At 43.3% G+C, this 13,778-nt stretch overlaps 1 pseudogene across 1 annotated transcript in view; it reads left to right on the top strand.

Annotated features, from left to right (window-relative positions):
* The first annotated feature begins 403 nt into the window (after positions 1-403).
* Positions 404-13,778, top strand: part of LOC308169069 (structural maintenance of chromosomes protein 4-like) — a 71,515-nt pseudogene continuing 58,140 nt past the window's right edge. The window contains exons 1-4 of the transcript XR_013938058.1: positions 404-480; positions 910-997; positions 8,054-8,218; positions 10,201-10,328. The product of XR_013938058.1 is annotated as a structural maintenance of chromosomes protein 4-like (transcript). The remainder of the gene's footprint in view (positions 481-909; positions 998-8,053; positions 8,219-10,200; positions 10,329-13,778) is intronic.

Here is a 13,778-nt window from a genome sequence, read left to right as displayed (position 1 = left end):
TGAGGAACTTTCGTTCAGGGTTTAGTTTCCGCCTGTGAGCCTTTTTTGACGCACGGATGACTATAGCCTGTGTTTTAGCCTGGTCGGGACCAGGCTAATTATATCTGACTCAGAAGGAGCTCAACCAAGCAGCGAATTATTTGAGCCACATTGATGGCACCGAACGCAAGCTAACATTTCCGAGGCTTAGAACTTTATCGAGGCTTAGAACTTTATCGAGCTTTGTGGAATATGGCCCTGGTGTGTATCTAAGCTGGTGTGTATCTAAGCTGGTGTGTATCTAAGCTGGTGTGTATCTAAGCTGGTGTGTATCTAAGCTGGTGTGTATCTAAACTGGTGTGTATCTAATCTGGTGTGTATCTAAGCTGGTGTGTATCTTCTTGTGTGTTGTGCCAGGAAGGAGATGATTACGAGGTTGTTCTATGTGTCCAGAACCGCCTGTAAGGACAACACCTCAGCCTACCACGTCCAGAACCGCCTGTAAGGACAACACCTCAGCCTACCACGTCCAGAACCGCCTGTAAGGACAACACCTCAGCCTACCACAGAACCGCCTGTAAGGACAACACCTCAGCCTACCACCTGTAAGGACAACACCTCAGCCTACCACGTCCTGTAAGGACAACACCTCAGCCTACCACAGAACCACCTGTAAGGACAACACCTCAGCCTACCACGTCAGAACCGCCTGTAAGGACAACACCTCAGCCTACCACGTCCTGTAAGGACAACACCTCAGCCTACCACGTCCTGTAAGGACAACACCTCAGCCTACCACGTCCTGTAAGGACAACACCTCAGCCTATCACAGAACCGCCTGTAAGGACAACACCTCAGCCTACCACCTGTAAGGACAACACCTCAGCCTACCACGTCCTGTAAGGACAACACCTCAGCCTACCACGTCAGTGGCAAGAAGGCCACCTTCAAGGAGGTGGGGGCTCTGCTGAGGAGCCACGGCATCGACCTCGACCACAACAGATTCCTCATGTTACAGGTAATCATACACGTTATTGTGTTATTTTACAGGTAATCATACACGTTATTGTGTTATTTTACAGGTAATCATACACGTTATTGTGTTATTTTTTTTATTTTACTTTATAATTACTTTGTCATACCTCAGCTGACTGTTCCATCCAGTCCAAGTTTTTCAGCTTTGTTTTTTCCTTTCTCCCTCAGTCAAACGGTAAATAAGAATCTGAAAGCAATGTGCTGTAGCCAAGTCATTGTGACCTTTTAACCTTTACTAATGGAGAGACAGGGGATGTGTTCCTACTGTTAAGGCTACACTGTAACTGTCCCTGCTAGGACCTCTTCATCCCCTCTACCCCCCAGTTTTCTCTACAATTTCTAAAATTCTTCCTTCTTCTAGCATTGTGACTGCCAATAGCCCCTGGTCCTACCATAGATTACTTTTTCTTGCAATGACTGGTGGATAGATGATTCACTGACCTAGACAAATGTATTTGTTGTAAGTCACTTTGGATAAAGGCCTCTGAAAATCAAAAAAATATATATGTGAAAATGCTCCTCAATTCCTTAGACTGCTATAGCAGCGCATCATGGTTTGAAACGATGTCAAAAGGGTGCGAACCATCATTTGCTGCTTTAGGATTTTAAGGAAGAAATCTTCCCATTTGATTCCCAGATGATGTGGATTTATTTGGTGTTACTCTGTACAACTGGGTGCAGGATTCTATAAAGTAGGGCTGTAGGGGTTTATTTTTGGGAGGGTTTGGTGGATAAATAAAAAACTAAAAAGGGGGTTGACTGGACAAAAGGAGGTTTGCTGTTTGTCACTGAGGGGGGGTCCCCCCTTTTGCCCGCTACGCTTCAGCAGCACGTAAATATTGGCGTGAGTATACAGACCCCAACCCCAATATTAGCAGTGCTGCTTCAGTGTGGTGGGCTCCAACATCCCTCTTCATTTCGCTCCTTTGATTTCAACACATAAACATCACTTGGGTTATTTATTTATTTATTTTCTCCCCCCCCCCCTCCTCAGAATGGCTTCTCAACGTGTATTGCCAATGTCATCTATTGGTTCTTCCTCTTTTAATGACATTACATCATATTATATGGTTTGTTTGATCATTGTTGCTCCTTGTCGTAGTACCATTGAATAATATGTTCTTCATTTTCATGAATGTTTTTGAGCTGAGAGAATTCCACTCGCCTGTTGAAGACTGAAGATAGTGTAAAGGACAGGGCAGTCCACTTGTTGCACTGAGCTAGAATGTTGTTCTTTTTCTATTTTATTTTACTAGACGATTCTACAAGATACTTACTGTTACTATTGCCTGTCAACTCTGGCCTCATGGTTTAGGATGATGCATCTTTTAGTTGTTGTGTGTGTGTGTGTGTGTGTGTGTGTGTGTGTGTGTGTGTGTGTGTGTGTCTGTGTGTGTCTGTGTGTGTCTGTGTCTATGTTGTGCTGTATTTATGGGAAATGGGAGTTCTACTGTCTTATCTTGGTAAGTTGATGAGCCTATGTTAGGGGTGTAACGGATCACGGAAATTCCGTGATCCGTTCGGATCGCCCTCCACGGTTCGGAACGCATGTGTACCGCGGATCAATTGCAAAATGTTAACAAGTAATAATATTACTTAATATCTTACTTAATATCTCTTGTAAATCACAATGTAGAGTTGCCATGAAAAGATAGACGCGACAGTTGCGGGCTTTGTAGGTTGATAACGCGAAAGAAAAATAATCCGTTGTTTGCTCGCTACACGTGAAGCTGGGAATCCACAACAACAAGGCTGCATTCGTAAATCCGCTCTGGAATCTGATCAGCGTTCAAGGAACGCCTCTTGTCCAATCAAATTACTTGGTCCCTTTATGACGTCGGACCCAGTGTGCGCTCCGGCGCTCTCAAAGCGAATTTACGAACGCGGCCCAAGTGTGTCATGTTACGTTGTTCGGCGGAGAAGAACTCAAAATGCCTCCTTCGTCATTTAAATCCCATGTATGGGAACACTTTGGCTTCTCTGTCAACTATGACGGGAGGCACGAAAAAGGTAGCTCAACAACTTCTGATAATGTAGGCATTTTTTTCATACCATGTTCAAAATAAGGGTTCACTTTATTATTTAGTTAAAAGTGCCATAAAACATCTGCTTTAAAGAGCCCAGTGATTCACTGCTGCAACCAGGCGCCTCCTCCCTCTCTCCTATCATTTAAATTGAGTGTATTTCAGTATAATTATGTAATGTTTGAGTGTAGAATATGTTATATATATATATATATATATATATATATATATATATATATATCTTATGTCCTGTCTTGTTATCTGAACTGTTTTTTAAGCTACTATTTTGACCCTGTCTTGGCCAGGTCTCTCTTGTAAAAGAGGTTTTAATCTCAATGTGACTTCCTGGTAAAATAAAGGTAAAAAATAAAAATAAAAAATTGCAATTGATCCGCGGTACACACGCGTTCCGAACCGTGGAGGGCGATCCGAACGGATCACGGAATTTCCGTGATCCGTTACACCCCTACATAATACACACGTTTTGTAATATCTTGGCTTCTAAATAAGCTAGAACATTTTAACTGCTAAACCTACATTTTCAGGGTCAAGGAATCCAATGGTTGGAGTTACAAAGCTATTTTTTAATATATATAAAAAATATATATATATAAATATATATATATATATTTTTATATCATCACATAAAAATGTGTAACTTATACTTTAAGAAATTGTTGTTTTTCTATTACTTCCATACGTGAGTCCACAGACCACAGTATGATCACGACAACCTCCTGCATTAGATAGTACATGGGCGTCACCACCATATATTTGGGGGGGGACGTGTCCCCCCCACCTTTGAAACAAGGTCGTTTGGACCCCCCCACATTTGCCATCAAAAATATGTTGCATGACTGGTCAGCGTTATTTTCATTGCTTCACAATCAAATCCGTTCCACTTTATGAGTAGGGGATTGCCCATATCCAGAAATCCACTCCGCGTTTTACTTCTGTTTTTAACACGGCAGCAGCACGCAGATTCGAAACATTCAGACTGGGCAAGACGATATTTAGATCATCCACCAAGATGGATATAAGGGAAAAAAATGTCTAAGAAGAGAAAAGTAAGTCAAAGTCATCCAAGTTTTCCCGTGAGTGGCCAAACAGCAACATTGCGTTCTCCCAAGGTCAAACACAGCCAGCTTTTCTGATAAGAATGTTAGCACCTTATGAGACATTCTCTGTATTAGCAATATAATTAGCATAGCCTACTAGCAACCAAATACGAGCTAGATCAGCTATATGGCGCTAGCAGTTTTGTTAGGCATTACTAGTGCGGTTAGACATGTTTAAATGCAGAACAGACACAGGCGAAATGTCATCAAAAGCACAGAATGGCGACAAACACCTCACAGTGCTTACCTGTCCTGTCATTATTGCATCTCCTGCTGTGTTCATTGCCCTGAGCATTTGCACTATTTAATTTGGCCATTGCACCCACCCAAAGAATCAATTTGGCATCTGATTGCTTGAGCTAGGGTTAAAAAAGAAGAAGAAAACACCTGTTCCATTTATTTTTCTATTTCTAAAATGTTCTATTAGAGAAAAACAATATGAACAAGTGCTCAATGCATCCCCATTTCTGAAAGAATGGAGTAAAAGCAAGTAAGGTTGTATTGAGTTATAGTTGAATGTTCTGCAATGCACTGAAGAGGGCTAAGTTTGATTGTAATTGGCTCTGAGTAGCCTAGGTACATATTTTATGTTTCCGCATAACTTTTTATTCAATTTGTTGACTCAAAGTTACCTCATTCTTTTCTAATTCACTCTTTGATTCTTTTTGAATCTTCATATTTAATAAAGTACCTAAAAAGTGCCAAGTGTCAGTGTCAGGCCTCTGTGAGTTAAACCAAAACATAATAGTAGTCAGTAATTGCAGACCATGCCAGCTCCAAGGAAAAACAAAGAAAGAGGGAGATTATTTTGGGTGTAAAACGCACCAGAATGCAGGAAATTGAATCTACTATTTAAAAAATTTCGGGGGGAGGACCCCCAGACCCCCCGAAAAATAAGTGTCCCCCCCACATTCAAAAAGCTGCTGACGCCCATGGATAGTCTCGATGTTATGATTTAAACTTTTGTTGGCTTTTTGGGGGGATTTGCTAATCTATACATTTTTGGATGTTATGGCAACAGCCAGCAACCAGTAAGGCAATACAGAGGCAGGTAAATCTATAGCCTAATGGCATATTTAATGATCTTCTTTCGGCGTATGGGTAGTTGTTTTCCTCTCCACTCCACCATGCTCGGGGCCGAGGGGCTACCCTTTTACCACCCCGAGACCTGGTTGAGGGGCTCACCCGGGCTATATTTCTGGACACCCCTCCAGAAGCCACGTCATCGTCTCGTCATCTAGTACCGACAGAACATGCATCCCGTTGGGTGGGTGGTACACCAGGCAATCCAGGATAACATGGTCTGCGGTTTGGTCCTCTGTGCCACACTCGCACGACGCATTTGGGGCCAAGCCCCATCTGTGCATTGATGAGCGGAAACGCCCGATGCCGGTCCGGAGACGATTGAGCCTCACCCAGGATAGCCTTGGCAAGTCCATCCCGAGGGGCTCAGGGCCGGCGACTGGGATATGGTCGCGGAGTTTGCCACACGAGCTGTTAACTTCACGCGCAGTGACTCGAGGTGCCGGCGAAACGTGAGCGTCCTGTCCAATGTCACGCCGAGATAGATTGGCTCAGCGGAACATGGCAGGGGAGTTCCATCTAGGTATACTCTAAGCTCACATTTAGCCTCCCTGTTGTTAAGGTGGAAGGCAGCCGACACCGTCTTTGCCTCGCTAAGCTTCAATCTCCATTTCCGGAAGTATGCCACTAGTGTCTGCATGTCCTGGCTCAGAATCCCCTCCACAGACTGCCAATTTCCAGAAGAGTACACCACTGCGAGGTCGTCTGCGTAGGCGTACATCCGCGAGAGTGTGTTGGGCAGGTCATAGGTGTAGATATTATAGAGGAGGGGGGCCAGGACCGATCCCTGAGGGACGCCGTTCTTAAGGCGTCGAAGCCTGCTTAGCTGTCCGCAACCGGTGGTAAGGGTAAAGCTGCGGTTACGGATGAGCTCCATGATCATTCTGACCATGTGCCTGCCCGGCAGCAGGCGGAGCAGCTTGCAGGTGAGGCCGCGATGCCATACGGTATCGTAGGCAGCCGTCAGGTCTATAAAGACGGCCCCGTCTCGAGGATCTTGAAGGGGATGCATAACAGAGAGATGGAACGGTAACTCTTAGGGTCCCCTTCAGGCTTATTCGGTTTAGGGATCGCAACAACTAGGGCTCTTCGCCAGATTTTGGGGATCTTGAGTTGGCGCAAACAGGAAGTGAGGAACGCTCTCAGGCAGGACTTCAAGGCGGGTGCGGCATGGAGAATAAGCTCTGTATATCATATTTAATGATAAAAATAGGGAATGAAACAAAATAAATGAATGGGAGGAATGTGGGGAGTGTATGGTGTGCTGGTTGTTCTGTTTGTGGGATGTGTATTTACTCTATGTGTAATGACAGGCGGGTTGTGTCTCTTGACTATGTATAAGCGTTTATGCTATGTGTGATGTGATATGTGAATGGCGAGTCCAATGCGTGCCAATGTGAGCTGGGCTGTTAGATTAGTTCATCATCATCACTTTCGTGCGTCAAAGCTTGGGAATCGTCATCGTTCTGGCACTGGCTGCTGCACATGTCGGTACAGGCTAAGTTCTTAGCTCTGCATGAACATCTGCCAGAAGAACAGTCAGTTTTGCATTTGCATTGTACCATCTCAATGATGGACTTTGGGGCTGGGAGGACGTCTGTGGTTGTTGGTTTAAGCATGCCATCCTCATGTTTGGAGTACCAATTTTGCAGGGGATCCAATTAGCCTATGGATCCTGCAGAGCAATGGCTGCCTGTGCCCATATACTTTTTTTTTTTAAGAAGAAGAATACAAAAAATTGCTTTGTAACTCCAACCATTGGATTCATTGACCCTGAAAATGTAGGTTTAGCAGTTAAAATCAATGTTCTAGCTTATTTAGAAGCCAAGATATTACAAAACGTGTGTATTATGGCGGCCTCTTTGTAAATGCCAAGATGGCCGCCTTTCAGACATCTGTGCAAATGGAAACATATATTTTCTGATTCCTCATACAATGCCCTTTCCAAAAATGTATAGATTAGCAAATCCCCAAAAAATTCCCACGAAAGTTTAAATTGAAACATAGTGAACCTGACTATTATGTTGTCATGCACATCAATTATAAATATTTGTTAGTTATTTATTGTATTTTTTTATATTACAACTATGCAGCTTTCCTACCAGTGACATTTAGTAATCTATTGAATACTACGTAATAGTAATTCAGTACCTTTCATTGTTTTGTCAAGGCTGTTGTATCTGTGACTGGCGTTGGTGGTGTAGTGAAAGTTGCCACATCTTCATGGAAGTTCTGGTTTGTCAGAAAGAAAGAGTACACCCATAAGACCAGCTAAGATAAGACTGACCTAAGAGACTGTCTTCAAAGAGGAAAACGAGGGTTCAGTGGGGGACCATCATAACAAAGATCAGACATTTCACCCCATCATTTTGCAAAAAAGAGTTGGAATTATGTATCAGCATGTTATTTAGTTTTTAAGAACCATCTCACTGTTTGAGATTCAGTGCTTAGATTTTTCTCCATTTTAATATTTTATTCACTTGTTGAAGGATTGCAGAATTAAGCAAAAAAAATCAAAATAATAATAGTTTTCTGAAATCTGAAAATGTGTGTTCCCATCACCACTGTGTTGGTAATCTACTCTCCATGACTCTCGATAGGACCAGGTTGAACTCTGCTTATGATTGATTATATACTGATTGATTATTATACTGATTGATTATAATGTCAATACAATCTACCAGTCTTTCATCCCAACATGGCTGTTGGAGAGTGTGACGGACCCCAGACATGTCTTAACGTGTGTGTGTGTGTGTGTGTGTGTGTGTGTGTGTGTGTCTGGCGCGTCTGGTGTGTGTGTGTGTCCCCATGCAGGGCGAGGTGGAGCAGATTGCGATGATGAAGCCCCGGGGCCAGACAGAGCATGACGAGGGCATGCTGGAGTACCTGGAGGACATCATCGGCTCCTGCCGCCTCAAGGAGCCCATCCACACGCTCAGCCGCCGGGTGGAACTCCTCAACGACCAGAGGGGGGAGAAGGTAATGTGGTGATGCGCCATTTAGCTGCCGCTTGTAGAGGGCCATTGACCTTCTCCAGGCATGCCACTTGTATACAAAGAGACTTGCAGTGAGTGCATACATTTTTCAGTATATACGGTCCAAGTGGGAATCGAACCCACAACCTAAGTGTTGTTAACGCCGTGCTCTACCAACTTGAGCCACAGAGGAGCACAGATCTGAGAGGATGGGTCCTCAAGATGGCAGTTGCTCCACTCGTGTTGAGGACTGCTGTGGTGTGTTGAGGACTGCTGTGGTGTGTTCAGGAGTCTTGAGGACAGGGCTGTGGTGTGTTCAGCAGTCTTGAGGACAGGGCTGTGGTGTGTTCAGCAGTCTTGAGGACAGGGCTGTGTTGAGGTCTGCTGTGGTGTGTTGAGGTCAGCTGTGGTGTGTTGAGGACAGGGCTGTGGTGTGTTGAGGTCAGCTGTGGTGTGTTCAGGACAGGGCTGTGTTGAGGACTGCAATGTTGTTGATCCTCTGTCAGGCAGATGTTTGTGAGTGAATCTTACAGCCCAGTTCAAGTTCAGTTCAAGTTCTTTGAAGCCCAAACGCCTCAATCTTTACCTGCCACTCTGGCAGGCGGCCAGGAAAGGTTTGCGAATACTAGGATCTTAATTAGAAAACAGAACTGGTGCAATGCAGTAGTATGGTTACAGGTTGATTTTGACTAACTGCCAGATTAGATTAGATTCAACTTTATTGTCATTGTATTAGAGTACAGTACCAGACAACGAAATGCAGTTTGGCGTCTAACCAGAAGTGCAAATAGTGGTATTAAAAAAACATGACGTTCTGCGCATCTCAGCCACGCTTTCTCCTGACCTTCAGACCCCTTGAGTTAGGAGCTTTTCTTAGACACAACGCTGCCTCTGGTGACGACCTACACTGAAGCATAACTGTGAAATTCAACTACACACCTAAGCATGAGATGACAACTTGCACGCGGCCGCTTGAGATGACGGAAAACATGCGGGGGGGGGAGAATCTAGCAGTGTTTTGACAGGGATGGGTGCGAAATGTAAAGCTTACAGGAGTTCGTTCTACATTTACATTACTTTATTTTTTCTCCATTTAGCAGCTGCTTTTATCCAAAGCGACTTATAATTAGAGATGACAGGGACAGCCTCCCCGGAGTTACTTAAGGCTGAGTGCCTTACTCAAGGGCACACCAGTCAGTGGTGGGGATTTTAACCAGGTGGGATTTGAACTCATGACCATCTGATCACCAGTCAGAACTCACTCGTTATGTGCAGGGAGTCAAAAATAAATAAATATATTAAATCTTTCTTTAAGTAATTTTTTCTGAGTGCAGCAGTCCCACTCATATTTTTCTTTTTATTGCGATAGAGACAGTAGAGGTTTGACAGGAAGGATGGGTGAGACAGAGAGAGAGAGAGAGAAGGGATGACATGCAGGATATGTCTGACGTGGCCGGAATCGAACCGGGAACCCTGCTGTTACACGGTCGATGCTTAGTGCGCTAAGTCATGCAGCAGTCATGCTAATGTGGTGGTGGTGTTTTTTTTTTTTTTTTAAAGCTTTGCCTTAGTGTTGGTTAAAAAAATTATGTAAAAAATCATCCGACTGCCTGGTGAATTTAGTCATCACCTTCTGGTAGTAGACAGAAAAAAAAGTACAGTTGATGCCCTGGGTGGGGTCACATGATCTGTTTTGACGCCTACAGTTGAAATGAAGCTATCCCCAAACCGCCACCCTCTGTTGGCTGACGTAGAGCACAGCTCTTCTTCTGGTGGGGGAAGTCTGGACAGAAGATAAGAACATTTTGTTTGTTTTTGGGGCCAGACCCAATTTGTGGCGACACTAGATTACCAAACCGGTCTTTGCACGTGGTTTTAGTGGCTCACAGAGATCTTTAGCAGCAGCAAATTGGGACCCAATGTTTTTCGTGTGTGTGTGTGTGTGTGTGTGTGTGTGTGTGTGTGTGTGTGTGTGTGTGTCTTCAGCTGAACAAGGTGAAGATGGTGGAGAAGGAGAAGTCTGCCCTGGAGAAAGAGAAGAACACAGCTGTGGAGTTCCTCACCGTGGAGAACGACATCTTCATCCAGAAGAGCCAGCTGTACCAGTACTATGTGTGAGTATATACAGTATATCGCAAAAGTGAGTACACCCTTTAGATTTTTGCAAATATTCTGTCATATCCTTTCAGGGGATAACACTATCTTAATGAAACTTTGATATAACTTAAAGTAGTCAGTGTGCTGCTTGAATAACAGTATAGATTTATTGTCCATTGAAAATTACTCAGTACACAGCTGTTAATGTCTAAACAGCTGGCAACAAAAGTGATTATGCAAAAAAAAAAAAAAAAAAAAAGTGGGCATGGAATTCACCAGAGCTGGACAGGTTGCTTCTGGAATATTCTTCCACTCCTCCATGACGACATCATGGAGCACACGGATGTTGGACACCTTGCACTCCTCCACCTTCCTCTTGAGGATGCCCCACATGTGCTCAATTGGGTTTAGGTCTGGAGACATACTTGGCCAGTCCATCACCTTAACCTTCAGCTTCTTCAGCAAGGCCGTTGTCATCTTGGAGGTGTGTTTAGGGTCATTATCATGTTGGAAAACTGCCCTACGGCCCATTATTTTGGTCTCATCAGACCACAGGACATGGTTCCAGTAACTCATGTTCTTGGATTCATTGTCTTCAGCAAACTGTTTGCGGGCTTTCTTATGCATCGGTTTCAGAAGAGGCTTCTGTCTGGGGCGACGGCCATACAAACCGATTTGATGCAGTGTGCGGCGTATGGTCTGGGCACTGACAGGCTGACATCCCACTTCTGCAACCTCTGCAGCAATGCTGGAAGCACTCGCACGTCTATTTTTGGAAACCAACCTCTGGATATGACGCTGAGCACGTGGACTCAACTTCTTTGGTCGACCCTGGCGAGGCCTGTTCCGAGTGGAACCTGTCCTGGAAAACCGCTGTATGATCTTAGCCTCTGTGCTGCAACTCATTTTCAGGGTGTTGGCAATCTTCTTATAGCCAAGGCCATCTTTGTGAAGCGCAATAATCTTTTTTTTCAGCCGCTCAGAGAGTTCCTTGCCATGAGGTGCCATGTTGTCCAGCATTCAGAGAGAATTGTGCCCAAAACACCAAATTTAACAGCCCTGCTTATCATTTACACCTGAATCCTTGTAACACTAACGAGTCACATGACACCAAGGCAGGAAAACAACATCATTGGGCACAATTAGGACATGTTCACTATGGGGTGTACTCACTTTTGTTGCCAGCTGTTTAGACATTAACAGCTGTGTACTGAGTAATTTTCAAAGGACAATAAATCTATACTGTTATTCAAGCAGCACACTGACTACTTTAAGTTATATCAAAGTTTCAGTAGGATAGTGTTATCCCCTGAAAGGATATAACAGAATATTTGCAAAAATCTAAAGGGTGTACTCACTTTTGAGATATACTATATACATACAGAGCAGCTGTACTATGTGTGTGTATATAAACATACAGAGTCAGCTGTACTATGTGTGAGTATATATACATACAGAGCAGCTGTACTATGTGTGTGTATATATACATACAGAGCTGCTGTACTATGTGTGTGTATATATACATACAGAGTCAGCTGTACTATGTGTGAGTATATATACATACAGAGCCAGCTGTACTATGTGTGTGTATATATACATACAGAGCAGCTGTACTATGTGTGAGTATATATACATACAGAGCAGCTGTACTATGTGTGTGTATATAAACTAGGGATGCACGATATGCATTTTTTCCAACCGATACCGATAACCGATGTTTACCCGCTTCTTGTGGCCGATAACCGATATGAGAACAGATATAATTTCACAGTTGATAACCTGTAGTTCATGCACACCTGAAGGTAAGAAAGGCTATGTAGTGAGCAAAGATTGATGATTTAATATTCCATAGTGATCTCACCAAATCTAACTTACATCACTATTGTTAACACAACAAAGAGAACACTTCTGACTCTTCAAATGTTGAAATCATTTCAGCCTCTTTCACACATAGTTCCCTGTAACTTCAATGGAATCCCAAGCTGTGCCGTCCAGGCATTTTCGCCGTTCACTCATGAGTCAAATGCCGGTAGATTCGCGTCTTGCTCCCTTTAACACATGTCGGCATTTCCCTGGTTGCGAGATCTAAAGTACTAGAACTGAAAGCGGCAGGTAACAGGCACGTAACATCCATATGCTGTATATATATATAAATATATTTGACTACCAGCAAGACACCGGAGCACTCGTATCTATAACAAATGCGGGGATTGTATGAGCCCCGCGTCAGTCAGCCTTTCCGTAGAAATACATCGCTCCGTTATATATCTAACGTTACATGTTTTAAGGCTGATCTGTGCATGATAGTGCTGCATTATGTTGATCTATTTATATCGATCTATTCTTGCCAATTCCTTATTACCAGTGGAAAGGGGGAAGGCTAAAACACTTTGAATGGAATTCAATGGAGGAAGCATGATACTCGCGAGTTCATCTCGCTTTTCCCCCCGTTGATGTATTAAACAATCTAAGCAGAGCAGTTGTTATTATGTAATATTATTGATGGATGTGCCATTTTTGATGGAGAGCAGTGAGCGGATGACTGGATGTGAGCATGTATTTTACTAATGCCGATAGATTCGCGTCTTGCTCCGAAATCGGAGCTGTCGGCGCACAGGATTTTATAGCGTTCCTTCAAACTATCGTAATTCATGAACTATATGCCCAATCTAAACATTTTTAAAAAAAGTTGCACTTTTTGAACAGTTGAACTTTTTTAGGCTTATTACGGTAGTTCACCGAACTTTTGCCGAACATGTATTGCAAATTGCAAACGCACTATCTGCCTCAGAAACTCTGCAGAATGTCCACACCGGGGAAGCCATGTTTCGCTCTCGTCTCTCCACTGCGTGGCTGTACGCAGGCGCAGCATCATGAGCTCGACAACGGGAACCGGAAATATTTCCGGCTTCATCTTATCGGCTCTATATCGGCTAAAATTGTATAAAAACGATAAATATTTAATAACATTAATTTCCCAATATCGGGCCGATAATATCGTGCATCCCTAATATAAACCCCTCAAAAAAAGTTCGGAAATGCTTTTTTGGTTGATTATTCCTCCCCTTTAATAATACCAATTGGTATTGTATTTTATATTGTTGGAAAGCCTGATTAGTCACCTTTACAACGAGGTACAACTTGTAAGGATCATGCATTCGTGGAATGAGCAACAGAGCTAAACGTGTGGGTAGCGGCCCAAAAATATTTGCCAAAATCCCCTATATTCTTCTGTTGGTTTTCTAACTTTTTTTGAGGGGTTTACATACAGAGTCAGCTGTACTATGTGTGAGTATATATACATACAGAGCAGCTGTACTATGTGTGAGTATATATACATACAGAGCAGCTGTACTATGTGTGAGTATATATACATACAGAGCAGCTGTACTATGTGTGAGTATATATACATACAGACCAGCTGTACTATGTGTGAGTATATATACATACAGACCAGCTGTACTATG

This window comes from Nansenia antarctica (genome assembly GCF_963989245.1).
Source record: "Nansenia antarctica genome assembly, chromosome: 12".
NCBI lineage: Eukaryota > Metazoa > Chordata > Actinopteri > Argentiniformes > Microstomatidae > Nansenia > Nansenia antarctica.
Note: the sequence above shows the minus strand (reverse complement) of the source record. Positions and strands in the feature narration are given on the sequence as shown.